Source organism: Astatotilapia calliptera, chromosome 3 (genome assembly GCF_964374335.1).
Source record: "Astatotilapia calliptera chromosome 3, fAstCal68.1, whole genome shotgun sequence".
NCBI classification, from domain to species: domain Eukaryota; kingdom Metazoa; phylum Chordata; class Actinopteri; order Cichliformes; family Cichlidae; genus Astatotilapia; species Astatotilapia calliptera.
This window is the reverse complement of record NC_137424.1, coordinates 34,691,010-34,704,334: the sequence shown is the minus strand read 5'-3', so window position 1 is coordinate 34,704,334 and position 13,325 is coordinate 34,691,010. Positions and strand designations below refer to the sequence as shown.

General features: G+C 40.5%; 1 protein-coding gene and 1 pseudogene across 4 annotated transcripts in view; both read right to left on the bottom strand.

The window, feature by feature from the left end:
- The window catches only part of pcxb (pyruvate carboxylase b), a 292,624-nt gene that overhangs the window by 165,601 nt on the left and 113,698 nt on the right, over positions 1-13,325 (bottom strand). The gene's annotated exons all lie outside the window — the stretch shown is intronic.
- Positions 6,329-6,447, bottom strand: LOC113019789 (5S ribosomal RNA; annotated as a pseudogene).

The following is a 13,325-nucleotide window of genomic DNA, read 5'->3' as shown; positions in this document are numbered from 1 at the left end:
GCATTTCTTTCTCTAATCAAAACTGCAAACGGATCCATTCACAAGTATGTGAAAGAACATATTGTTCTGCTGAACAGACTCAGCAGCTCCTCTAGTTCTGACCAAGTCAGTCCAATGTATTGTATATTGCATGAGACTTGTCAGCAATATTTATAATCATATATGAAGCAACAAAACAAATCCACATGCAGCTGTGAGGTTTGTAACTGTAATTCTGCCCCTTACGTTCGACCAAAATCTGACTATAAATTTCTGGTTCATAAATCTATCAATTTTAACAAGATCTGACCTGCAGCCTCAAAACATCACAGCTCCTCCACCATGTTTTACAGATGGCCTGTAGATGTACCTCTGCTTCTGACCTGACACTTTTTTGTACATTCAGTTAAAGAAATCTGAGCAAACCGTGTTTTTGCGGCAGGATCTTTGCAATAAAGCGCCTACAGCACAACTTAAAATTGTTTTGAAAGTTGTAATCAAATGATTAGAAAACACTGGCTGATCCCATGATTGAGGTGCCTTTTTTATTCTTGAATGATTTAAAGGTCAGTGTTAAGTGGTTTAGCACTCAAACCAAAAAACAAAAGAAAACATTCCTCTGAAAATGTCAGCTGCAGGGACTGGATTAGCTACTTTATACACATTTTCAACATCTAGAGATAAAGGGTACCACACAAAATTTGTCCCTTCATTTGTTTTCGTTAACCAATCAAATTGAAACTACAAAGAGTACTCATCTGTAAAATCATTAGTGGATTACAATCCCATAGATTACATCTGCTGTCCTGTGTGTTATCCAGTACTTATCTTGTCCTCTCCCTCTCCATCTTCTGTAATGCTTGTAGTTGTTGCTGCCATTGGTATTACCAAGTCTCAGACAGTACTTTCAGTTCAAATGCATATTTCTGTATGAGCTGACTGGAAATACAGTTAATTGTGTTGCTCTCTGGAGGCCAGATTCATTAAAAACAATACTTATGTTACATGGAGACCTAAGCCACACAGTCACTCTGACAGCCTGGGAGCCAGCTTTTTGAAAACATGCTACTGCTCTCATCCAATGAATGCTGGCCTCACTGACCGTTGACAGCTCTTACGGAGGCTCTCACTGTGGGGGATCTAAAGTAAGTACAGATCTGGACACACTGGGATTTAAACTCAAAATTATACTCTAGCACTGCTGCCACGCTATGACTCATTTTAGTCTGTGACAGCTTGTGGCACGGGTCACACGAGCATGCTGAACTTTTGTGCTAGACCGACTTAGGATGGCAACAAAGTCTAAGAGTCCAGATGGTCCAAATGGCCTCTCAATATAGTACAATTACCCCATTCAGGTTAATTAGCTGATTAGTGTTTAAGCTGTAGACATATTTTAGGGGATTCTGTCGGCATTTTTAATACCTACATCAAAATGTCACTTTCAAGTTTTATGAAAACATTTCATTTCCTCATAAGAGTAAAAATTTACAAAAAAGGTAAAACTGGTAAACATTGGTGTGTTACAGTGTTAAATCATAATACTTCCAAGTTACACCTGTGCACAAAACAAGGACATTATAAGAGCATGACTATGTTTAGGCTGAAGTCCTTAAAGAGAACAATGTGAACATGACTCTGGAACCACAGTGGCAGAAAACACCAGATTTTTCTTTTTTTATTGCTTTAATACTGATATAACATCCAACTTGTGCGCTGCGGGATCTTTGCACTACTCTACAACTACACACAACGTGCACCTTTGTTGCACAAAATGCTTATGGTGCCCTGATATTCAAAACAAATCAACACCTAAAAACTGAACTGAGGACAATCCGGGATGCTCCGATGTTTGCAGCATAGATAGCAATGCCACAAATTGTATTAGTGCATGGCTTCTGTTTAATAAACTGTTATGTCAGGTGTCCCTTGGAATATATGGGTGTTAAGTTAGCCCCCAAATTGAGTAAATTCAGTCTTAATACCCCGAGGCTTAGGATCGTTAAAATATATTAGTATTCGTCTTGTACCCAGACTCAAACTGAGCAAATGTATTCTGACACCCCAGGGCTCAGACTGATTAAAATATATTAGTACTAATATGTGGGGCACAAACATAAACAGGCCACGGATCCCTGTAAGATGTCTGCCCACAGTTCCCTTCTCCACCTCCTTAGCCCAACCTGTATTCCTCTGTGCCAACATGAGGAGGATGGCTGTTTGAATGCTTGACATTATGACAAACATTCACTCTGGCTCCTAGTTCCTCCCAAACGCTCCAAATCCTCATTACCATCCTCTCCTCATCGTGCTCGTCTCTCTCAGCCAGCGGCTGAAGATAGTGTCACAACTGCCACGCGTCTGATTTAACAGTGTGAGCTCTCATCAGACCATCTCCCTCACAGTCTGCACAGCATCATTCCACCATCCAAGCAATTTCTTCCATCATCCGTTGCTGTCATCCCATCTCAATCGCTGCCCCGTCCTCTGCCTTGTTAATACGTTCGAGGCAAGACGAGACATTATATTAAGAGTTATTCTTGCCCTCAAGTTTACTTGAGATAACTATAATCTAACGTAAAGCTCATCTTCAACTTTTGAGTTTTGCCAGAAAGCTCCAGTTCACAGGCCTCCTCTATCATGCACTTTTAGTCTGGGTACCACTTCACCATCCTCTCCAGGATCACTCCGTTGGCCTCGTTTTCTTCTTTCCTCAAATACTCCAGCCTCTTTTCACCTCCATCTATCCCCAAGAGTTTCTGCTCATTCTTTTCCCCCCCATTTGAAATCCATCTGTTGATGGAAGTACTTCTGTCCTTGCAAGTGCTCTTTCCTTTTGTTAATGCTATAACAGCCTGAGCTATTTTGCTGTTGAAAAACATTGTGATACTCGTGAGTTGCTGCGGATCCCGCCCTTGCTGCCACTTCTCCCTCTCTTGTTGTTGCACCCTCTTGTCCTTTTTTCCGTGCCATCTTTGTGACATTGGAGAAACCTTTGTGATTCTTTTCTCTATTCACCCCTAAAATATCTCTTTAGCCTCCTGCGGCTCCTCTGCCTTTCCCCTTCCTCACCAGCTAACCCGCACAGTCACAACTGCTTTATACTGTTATAAAAAGTTTTTGTTTATTTTTTAGTTTTTTGTGGCTCCGTTTGTTCAACCCTGGTTCTTAAATGCCTGCTTGATTCTTTTTTGCATTGTAATCATCATAATACTTGGTTTCTTCACCATCTCATTTCCTCCATGAATTTCAATCATTGCTCATTTTCACTGTCTCCATCTCGCCAAGATATCCTTGTTTTTCTATTTTTCCATTTCAGTAGATGTAAAAGTGACACGGTGACACTTTCTCTGGGAGATTAACCCTTTAAAGCCGGTCGGAGCGGGCATGCTCCGTTTGCGTAACTATTTTTAAATGCCGGTATCACTGCAACCGTGTAAGCTAGCGCAATAATTTTTTTGCATATAAAACCAGAGAATAGGGCTGGGCCATATTATACCGTTCACGGTAATACCGGTATAATGTTAGGCAACGATAGGAAAATGAAATATCGCGATAGAATGGGAGTAAAACGCGCATGCGCAGTGCCTTTGTTTTCATACGCACATGGCCGATTGTTGAGTGAAACAGATGAACCAGAATTGGTTTGTAAAAATGGTGCAACTTCCGTGATGTGGAACTGGTTTGGTGTTTGTCCGTCAGATACACAACAAAGCACATTTTTTTGCAGAACATGCAAGCAGCCGTTGTTATTGTCGTATTTGTCGGACTAAGATGCTCTTAAATCTGGGAGTAATCTGGGTCCTAAACTCTGTATGCTTCAGGTCAAACAACACTGCAGCATCACTGAGAGTTAAAAACTGTCTAAATTCTTTCATCTTTAATAAAACGATCAGCATGCTGCTTTACCAGGTGTAACTATAAAGTTTAACTTCCAGGCATCCATGAAAACAAAAGTTATTACATTTAACGGAGTTAGAAGTTAGCAGGAAGCTAGCGGAAGTTAGCTCGCTAGTTTCGCTAGTTACCTAAGCATGATATTGCATGTTCTGACTGAGAGATTTCTGAAAAAAATCAAACGTACAGCTCTGCTATCACTTGCAACATAAATGAAGACAGGAAACTAAACAGCAGTGACGTTTGTAGGGTTACTGAAGTTGGGCTAGCTGGTATATAATGATGTGCTACGTGATCGCTAGCGACACAGCTATGTTAGCATAACATAAACAGTGAAGCTGGAGGACGAACACTAACACTTTTCCACTTATAAAAGTTAACGTGAAGGTTCCTCATGGTTAGAGACAAATGCAATCGCATGGCAGGATGCTGTAAACGGACCAAACTTCAGTCAGGAGAACAACTGAGATAATCCATCCACAATACGAGGTTAGTCATTAATATACTGCAACAACATGGGAATAGAGCAGCTGCCAGAGAATTCAACATTAATGAATCAATGGTACAGAAGTGGAGGAAGCAAGAAGAATGAGTTTAATGAAGTTTGATTTATCTGACTGCTTTGTTTCGCTTAATGTGCCTTATAATCCTGTGCACCTTATGGTCTGAAACATACGTACTGCACACTGCAGTTTAATGTTGCAAAGCACCTCTTTTTAACTTCAGTGGATATTATACATGGTTATGCTCAGGATATGTCAGCCCATTTCTACTGGAAATGCCTTTTGGTTAAACTTTCAGCAAGGAATTTGCATTTGCACTGTTGCATTTTTATAAAGCTTTAATGTACATAAAAACCAGCTTCTTGTTTAAGTGAAAATAAATGGAAGGTTGTCTTTTTGCGCTAGTAATGTTGTGGAGTTGTATTTTGTCTCGCATCCATTATATCGTCAGTTATATCGTTATCGCAAATTTTCAAATATATATTGTGATAAATATTTTTGGCCATATCGCCCTGCTCTACCAGAGAAGTTGTACTTACATCTTATGCCATCAGCTTGTCCTAGGTCACGGTTTCCTTCCACATATAGCTTTGCAAAAATTGCATAAAAAGCACTTGCAGCAACAAAAACATAATATTCCAGAAACAGGCTTTGCCGATCCGATCAGCTGTTTGTAACACTTCCTACGTCTATCAGCACGAACTATCGCATGTCCACCATGACCTGCCGAAACCGGAAGTGACGTCATTTTGCGGAAATGTAGTTTTTTACCATCAGGGCCTTATGAGTAGGGATGGGTATCGAAACCCGGTTCTTGTTGAGAACCGGTTCCCACTGTTTCAGTTCCTTGGAATTGTTTGCCATTTTTGCAAACAATTCCCTTATCGATTCCAGTCACCCCGAATGACGTCACCACGTTGCGGAGCGTCATTTACCTGGCAGGAAACACGGCGCCTAAACAGCTCAAACGCTCAAAAGTTTGGTCATACTTTACGAGAACAGATGACAACGGGGCAACTTGCAATACTTGCAAAGTAGATATTTCATTTAAGGGAGGAAACACTACGAATATGCAAAATGAATGTCGTGTTTTTAATTCCGGTCCGGACTCGTGAATCTCAACCCAGCAGCACGTCCTCTCGCGTTAATGCGGCAGGTAAATAATCAACAGTGCATATTATGTTTATTTTGATGCACATGCCGTTTTTTGCAAATTTGCATTAGAATATTTTTGTTTTTGCTGCAGTACATAAAAATTGGTGTATTCCAAAAATAAAACTATGAAGACACTAAAAATAAATTTCCTGTGGTGGGAAACTATTTTGTGCAACTTTTTTGTATTTACAGTTTTGAGGGATAAGCCTCTTAAATTTCTCTAACTAGAAATATATGTTAAAAACAAAAATGATTTTCAATTTTTTTGTAGTTTATTGCACTTTTTTGCAATGCATGTAATTACTATACACTTACTGCATACATATTATTAAAATTTGGCCTATAATGGTTGTATTGATGTATATCAACTTGAAATGCTCCCAAAAATGGCATTACAGCATGTAGAAATAAGTAAAAGCTCTGGCGGAGTTGGTTCTATGGTAGGTCTTAAAGGGTTAAGAGAATCATTTGTCCTACAGGTTACAGCTAAAAGTAACTGCTCTGCCATATTCTGACCTCAAAGGGTTAGTAGTGCCTGAATAATATTTGTAAATGGTGAATGGACTGGTTCTTATATAGCATTTTTCTACTCTGAGCACTCGAAGCGCTTTATACTACATGTGTCATTCACCCATTCACACCCATTTATACCAGCACTTTCTACACTTAAGTACTTTCTATCCAACATTCACACAGAGTGTGCAGGGAGCAATTTGAGGTTAGCATCTTGCCGACTGGAGCAGCAACCTTCCGATTAGTAGATGACCTCCAAAGCTACAGCCAGGGAAAGGAAAGGCTTACAGCACCTGGTATTCCCAGGTGGTCTCCCATCCAAGTAGTCACCAGGCCCTACCCTGCTTAGCTTCCAAGTTCAGATAAGATCGGTCATAATCAGGGTGGTATCGTCGTAACCTGCTGTCCAAGGTTTTAGTCTTTGCCTATACATGACAGCAGAGCTATTTAAAAAAAAATATACATTTCTTTTCGATCTAGCTTCAAAACCTAAACCTGTGCACGCTATGTCCAATCTTTATCTTTAGATGTTTTGGTTTTCTCCATATGCTCTTTCCCTTTTTTTCATTTGCGGCCTTTATTAGTAGTATTGTCATGTTTACATATTTGGTTTTATTCTTTTGGTCAGACAAAATTAAGTACATTATGTCTTTGAATGTGTTTGACTCGCTATCCATCCAAAGCATGTTTGCTCTGCCCATTTCACCATGGCGCCTACTCCTCGTTGTCCATCATCCTTCACTACTTCCCCATTCCATTACCCTCTTCTCCTCTGCCCTATCTCTTTTCCATTTCATCATACCATTCCTCATAGTTAATTATGACTAACCTGCCTCCTCTCCAAGTCTGCTCACCAATATTCACATCAAATAATCTTTTCTCCCAGACCAGGAAGCATGCACATGTAGAGTGGAGCTAAAATTAGTGGAGCTCCTGCCCCATATCACAGCATATGTAGCCACTGTGGTCCATGCTGAATTTAAGTGAAGCTTTGTCTCGTGTTATTAGACTTGAATACAATCCCACAGGAAACATGGAAGCAAGACGCAGAAACATTCTCCCAACTTTAAGTATCTCTCACTTTGTTCCAAGTGCTCTGTGTTTCCCGTCTTAAAGTTACAGCTACCCTCAAAAGTTCAAACTACACATCAGGTTGATGCAGCCCACAGTAACTGAATGGATTCTTATACTACTAAGCACTTAATACAACATGTCATATTAACCCTACATTGCTCTCCAATTAATGTGTGAATGTTAGTTAGCACTTAAAATCATAGAAAGTGCTCGTGTGAATAGGTGAATATCTTGCCCAAGGATACTTGGCATGCAGACTAGGATTGAACCACCAATTGTCCGATCAATAGATGGCCTGCTCTACCTCCTGAGCTACAGCCACCCAAAGTGGCCACCTGGTGTGGAAGGTTATGGCGTAGGGTTAAAAGAGGATTCTGGAAATGTTGTAAGTCATGACACAAATTTCCTGAAGGACTCCCTGATGATGGGATTTTGCAAAAACTGCATGAATCAATTTTTTTCTCCCATGTTGAACGTGCGCAAAATTTAAGTTGCACATCAAGTACAATGTGGTGTCAAATAACTTCGTCACAGAGACATGTCTAAATAAATGTATAATGCCAAAACTTTGCTTTGTGTTTTGTGGGAGCACCATAAGTCCCATTTTGGATTAACCCACTACCAGGCTTATATTAAGCTTCAGACATTGTGGCTTCAATTACATATTTATAGAATATTTATCAGCAGTTCACATAATGATTGCATGCAAGTTGCTATTGATAATTGATAACTGTATCCAAGTGTTCTTTGCCTAAATGCAAAAACAATTACTGTGTGTGCCAGGAGCAGATCGTGTACAGAACACAAGCTGCACCCAGATGGGATGTTTGTAATATTTTTGTTTATCATCTTTATTCAAAAACAAAATGTAGTGGGGACACGATTACATTTCCTTTAAATCATTTGTTTTTATGCTTTCTTCTATCCTAAATTCTCACACCTTCACCACTTCCATTAGTCTCTCTCCCTTTCCTCTCAAGCAGACCATTTGGGACATGTCGCTAATTAACACCAAGGATGCTTGGTTGCCACGGGGACTGGTCGTAACTGGTGGCAGCACAACGATAAACAAATAGAATGTGTCATAAATGTCACACACAGACACCAGTTGTCTGTGGCTCCCCCTCTCCTCGCACGCACCAACACACTGGCAAGCAAACGCACTCGAGCAGGCCACAAACATGGTTGTTAACATATAACAGGCATGTGCATACAGGCAAATTCTTGGCGAGAGAATTAAAACGCACAACAACAAAGCACACAGACACACAAGTGCAATACTGACACACACGCACAGACTTTGAGTGTCACAGCATCGGCTTGCCATGTCTGGGGATACGGGATGATTAATCACACTCTGTACAGATGGCCACACTGGGGAGAAAAAGGGAGAAGAGGAAAGCTGTCCTCTGTCTGCTCAGCATCCATCTCGCATTTTCTCTCTTCTCTCTCTCTACGCTTTTATTGCCCTCTGTCCCCACTGGTCTCCGCTGACCCCAACTCCTCTCCCTCTCTGCAGCATGCGAGATTTATGAGTGGCTTTCAGAGACATGCCGTCTTCACGAGGGGTCGACATGACCGGCATTAATGACATTAGCTCCATTTATTCTCTTTCATGAAACGCTCAAACAAACCCATGCACACAGGTAATCTTGCTCTCTAATCAGATCAAAGGATGTCAGCCCACACATCAGCAACATGCTCAAATCAAACTTATAAATCTGCAAACACTCTCTCCATTAAACTCACAACCCTGCTGCTCTATCCACAATTATGAAGCAGGAGTAAATAATCAGAGAAGGGTAATGATGTGGTCGTACCAAAGAGCAAATGCACTGGCCTACTGCTGAGTCACCCTCACCTGCAATTATTTTTAGACAAAATATGGAAATGCAAAGCAGGTTTTAAAAAGTAACAGTATTCCTATGAGGAGGAACACAGCTTCCTTTGGTTAAAACAACACAATTGTGAAACCTCAGATTGAGTCTCGGCTTTTCAAAAAGTTAAAAAGATATATTTTTTTTTATCCTGAGTATCACCATCATTCAGCTCAGCACCACACACTGTCACAGCACACCAGAGACATCAAGCCGACTTAACTTTGGCTTTGGGCTTACAGGGCACTGAGCAAACTCAGGTGTCTTGAGGTTTTACTTTATTGTAAAAATGAAAGGTCAGAGAAATTTTTATTGAAGAATAATGTCTCTGCTGAGGTCCTCTCTCCCTGCTGAGTTTCTTAAACAAAACAAAACAAAAAAGACTATAGAGCAAAGAGTAGCGAGGAAAGGGAATGATGTCACTGAAACGAAGAGACCAAATACATGTTGGTGGACAAAGTACACCTCGTCGATTTTTAGGATTTTGGCAAAAGAACCTGGCTGGACTCAAACCGAAATTATGCTATGGCAGGAAACGTTTCTAATTATAAACCAAACAAAAGTTAGGTTCACATGATATCAACCTATAGCTATATCTGTTAATATTGGCTAAATTATGCAACCTAAATATGTCAATAAGAAATGCCCATGTGACATCATCACCTCCAGCATTCTGGTAGTTTTTAATGTGCAAACAAGGAAATTAAACAACACCCTGCTAAATGCGGCATTTCTCGGCCATAATCCGTCGTTCATTTAACGCTGGAACATTTTCAGTTTACCGACTTCATTCCTGGATGAAAGCAGCGACATGGCAGTAACGTGTCAGCGTTCAGCCATTACTGTGTGCATTACCCATAAACCTCTGCTGCACAGGTATCGGCTGCTTTCAGCATGACCTAACATCAGGCTCCATTTGGTTTATCGCTTACAAATACCACCCTGTAAAGCACGTCGGCTCCAACGGCTTCCGAGAAAAGCATTTGCAGAAGGTGTGGAAGTGTTTCATTCATTTCATACATGACCTAGGGAAGTATCACACAAACACAGGCTGAGAAAACACCGAAACAAGAGCGGGAGTTCGCTACTTCACAGGCACACCAGAAAAGTAGTGAAAACATCTGTGGGATGAGGAATGGACACTTTGCAACCTGTGAGCCTGAAGCAAGTACATTATCCAGGCAAACCTGGCAGAGACAGGTAGAGACAAGAATGTGAATGGGAGCTAATGGGGATAATATGGAAATAGAAGAAATGGTCGAGCTGCAGGGCTGGAGCCAAATCCTGCAGCTATCTATTCAACAAGGACACGATTTTATTTTGTTATCGAGTTCTTGTCTGGTTCACAGAGGGTTTGGTGAACTCGAAACTACCTGACAGAATACATAGCTCAAACCAAGGAGGCTTATTAAACGTTATTTAACTAAATAATAAAAAAAGACTAAAAGATGAACAGTGAGTGTAGGAGTGTGTGTATCTCCCAATTTAAAAAAGGAACCTCATTTCCTATGTCGGCTAACTGACAGAAGAGTTAATCTGGCGTCAACAGGTAAAGTTCATTATTGCTGACATTTAAAGTGCCTGATCAATGGTTTTGCTGGAGCCTGGAGCAACAGCCCATAATTCAAAATGAGTTAGAGGGATTTAACCACAAATGCAGCATATAAACAAGAACAGACGGCAGCTCTCAAAACAGGAACGACGCGAGATCGCCGAGTGTATATTTATGCACATTGTACGTGGCAGTGAATTAAATGAGGATCACTGGCTTTAGCCCAGTCTCTCATATTACACGTCACATTAACACGGATGGTTTCACGTATAGCATATGGACTAGATAAGAGCTTTAGTCACAATCCAATTCTTGCCCAATTGCTAATGTTCGGTCAAATTTTAATTTAATTGCTTTTATCCCAGCGATATTCAAAGAAAAATCTGTTTAACCAGCATGAACAGTCCTAATCCACAGCTGTGAAACAAATTATTACATTCCCGCCAGTGCTGTACATTTTCGCTCATTACGTCCAACTAATAGAGCCCAGCCACTGGTGGCGTCTGTGGATCAGCCAAACAGGGATGGAAAATGAGTTAGATTATGTGTCATTTCATAGATTATTTTTATTCCTCTTTTCTTACAGCATCTTCCATTTTCCCCATTAATTCCCCCCTTTTCTGTCATACACAACGACTGCTTGCCTTCTGCAATATACTACTTATACTGGTATAACTGGCCTAGATTACAGGAGCTCCCAAAGTCCTTGTGAATTTAGCATTTTACACCATATAATCCGCTAGCAGCGCAGAAATATTTTAGCTTTTTATGTTAAGGCACGGCAAATCCAATTTCAGTCAGGGGTATCATTTTCTGTATATAGAGGGAAAAGGTATAAAGTTTGTGTCAAAACACACTGGCCACAGTCTTCTATGAGTTCAATAAGGCTTAAAAGTAACACTGGAAAAGCAGCAAGAAGTTATATTCAATTTCTTTGCAGCATGCTCTGCACAGGTATGCAGTCAGTACACTCACTGCTCTGCTTGCCTTTCTGTACAAGTCAGCACATGCCACTGCTGGACAGAGCCCTGCACTATGAAGCAGTGATGCCCATGTAACATCAGGGTAACTGTTTTATGGATGGTTTTTTACTGGGGTAAATCGCAACAGCATCTAATGCTCCTCCAGAGCAGGTTATGTTTGAGAGAAGAGATCAACAGGTATGAAATCATCTCCTACTGACCAATTGGTTCTCTAGAAAATGGCATCACTATTTCTGGAAGATCCCTGTGTGCATGGACAGCAGTTTTTACTAAAGGACAAATATCTGCAGCAATCATTTTTTCCACAGAAGGCGGCGCAGGTTTGGATTTTTTCCCTTTAAGAACAAACACCTTAATTTAGAAACTGCATTTGATGATTGATGACACATTTGACATCAGGAAGGGGTCAAAGATTTTTTCCCACACCACCGTACCAGATAATCCATCAGATACTCCTGTGGCTAAAAAAAGAGAGATCTAGTCCAGTGTAGTGACAACAGCACCTAAAGTGCGCACATTAATGCAATGTTTATTTTTCTAATATTACAGTTTCATCAGCCTTTATAAAACTCACCCACTCTGCTGCAAGCACACCAGTCCATCTTTGTGGTTGGTCAGATGCTGCCAGCACCATCCCTCATATGAATGCACAGGAGGAAACTGTGGAATACCTTAGAGTTGATAACCAGCTTCATGTGGCTGCTACGCCCAAAAACTGCTTTGGGTATGCTGAACTTGTTCATAGTACAGGACCTGATCTCTGCTCTTCTAAAAACTCACTATGTTGAATTTCAATCAGCACCACATCCCTTTAATAGTGTCAGACGTTCTTCATGTGTTACAACACTAATGCTCCCGTATGTTTTCATCTTTTTAAATTTGATTTCTGTCTTTAATGTCCCCCCCCGTCAGTTTCAATATTCACCAACAAACATCTTTAACTTAAATTACTGTAAATTGTTTATTCCAATTTTAATACCGTTCGAAGCTTTTATTGTTGTCCTAACGCTACTTTTAAAAATAAATCTCCTCTTAGATGTCTGTATTTCATATTTCATTAAGTAAGAACAGCCCAACCCAAAGGGGAGCTTTATTTGTGAAGGTATTTTCTTTACTCCTGGTAATCCTCAAACTAGCCATATTAATTGATAAAGACCTTGAACAAAAAACCAAAAACAAGACATATTTGTATGCCTTTCAGAAAGAACCCTTGGGTTTCAAAATACTCAGTTTTGTTTCTGTATTTCATGGCTGTTTTTATTCTGTTATATTCTTTTCCTCCATCTCTGCATGCTACTGCCGTCTTTTTCTCCAATAAAAATGGAGGTCTGCCGGGAATGACATTTCACAGCCCAACAGGGAGAAACAATCAAAAAGGACAACATACTAACACAGACCTCCTACTCTTTTCCCCTTTTGCTTGTTAGTTCCTTAAGCGATTTACAAAAAATAAAAATAAAAGTAAAAATAATCCTTGTGCTTCTAGGTCAAAATTCCTTCCTTTGACTACCTCTTTGCTCGACCTGTCAACAATCCTTCCCCTCACTTCTGTGGCTTCTTTCCCCCTCTCACCACCCTGGAGTCTGTTTGCTTTTCTTTCAAGCTCTTTAAAGTCTGTTTCCAGACTTAGACTTTGTCCCTCGCTCACCTTTTCCAAACGCTTGCCGCACGCTTCTCGGTGCAGCACAAACTCACTTCCTTCACCTCATCTCTCCTCGCGTGTTTATTCTATTTATTCTTGGCTTTCCGTCTCTTTTCTGTTTATTTTCTCTCCTGCGGGTAGCGCATCATA